The sequence below is a fragment of the Homarus americanus genome, unplaced genomic scaffold (genome assembly GCF_018991925.1).
Source record: "Homarus americanus isolate GMGI-L3 unplaced genomic scaffold, GMGI_Hamer_2.0 scaffold50462, whole genome shotgun sequence".
NCBI classification, from domain to species: Eukaryota; Metazoa; Arthropoda; class Malacostraca; order Decapoda; family Nephropidae; genus Homarus; species Homarus americanus.
In genome coordinates, this window is record NW_024735882.1 from 31,215 (window position 1) to 32,735 (window position 1,521).

The following is a 1,521-nucleotide window of genomic DNA, read 5'->3' on the forward strand; positions in this document are numbered from 1 at the left end:
TATCTCCTAAGATTTCTTCAATTTTCATGAATCATACATTTTCTCCAATTACTTGTCATTATATCGATTATGTAGCTATCTTTTTTTAAATATATTACTAAAACCGTATTATTAAGTGGAAAATAAATTATATGGAAAATTGTTAAAGTCTTGTATATGATTCTTGAAGACATCTGCCAACAAAGCATAACAATACACCTTTTGTCACGGCGCTCAGCTATTGGTTGAGCGGCGTTTGACTTATTGTGAACAGCAAAATGCGCAAGTTGTTTAGAAGAAATATTCGAACATTTCATACAAGGTGTTCACATGGCTTTTTCCAATATAAATTTCCATATTGGTCAGTCCAGAAACATTTGAATATGTTAAATATGGCAGAAAGAAAAAATAAATTGAATCTATTTAAAACGTAAAAGTGGAGTGCCAACGTAAGGATTACTGAGGTACATTTTAATCACAAACTATTAACATACAGAGCCAATATACCTGTAGGTTACAAATATACATAGATGTTTAATATATAAAAAAATATACATATCATATATAAAACAAGTTAAACTGTGATATGGTCCTAGTTTGTATCTGATAACGGTATACTGTATGGTTAATAAGTCGGGGTGTATGGGGCCAGGCATGTCATTTGTGTAAAATATATACTGTACATAAGTGCTAGGGGACTCCTTCGTGCAATGGTAAGTAGTCCGAGTGTAGGTGTTTAAATTTTAATCCTCATTTTCTTTTCTGTTAGGAAGTTGCACAGGATATGCTGTGTTTTTTGGGAAAGTTAAAATTGGTGCATATTTTGTTACTTTGTAGTGCATTTCTCCCCTACAAACGCTGTTTGTCGCTGCGTAGCCGACCCCACCAATTCCACAGTGTGTGCCTCGTGGTCTAGGTCAACCAGCGCCGCCATACATCACGGAGCGGGGTCAACTACTAAGCCACGCTTACCCCCCGCTATTTAAGACCTGACCTCGTGGTGACCTGCCTTTTTCTACCTACACCAACCAGCCAGCAACACCTCCTCCTCCGCCTGCCTGGCGGTCCTCGCTCCCGCCGGCGAGCATGGCGACCTACAAGCTGTCCTCCTGTGAGCACTCTCACCAACCAGCTCTCTCTACATCACGCTTGTAACCATGCTGCCTTCCCAGCACCAAGCTGCATTATACATCCAATAACATGTATACAGAGAGCACATTGTGAGTTTCCTTTCTCCATCCCATCCTGAGTGTGAACCAAACATCCCCTACCCCACAACTTAAGTCTGTCGTGCTAGAGTGTATCAAACGCTTTCTGTAGGTCTTTGGTGATGTTGTGGTGGATACTCTCCCTACAACTGCTGACTGATCACTTGCCGTTCGCTTACCAGCCAATCAGCTATAGATACAAGTAATAGAAGCTCCAAAAGTTGCTGTTAGCGAAAGTCAGAGCTGGGAAGATGACAGAGGAAGAAGCAGCAGGTTAAGAAGGGAATTGTAGTGGGAGAGATAGAGCCGTGGCTTTACACGACTGCCTTATAGC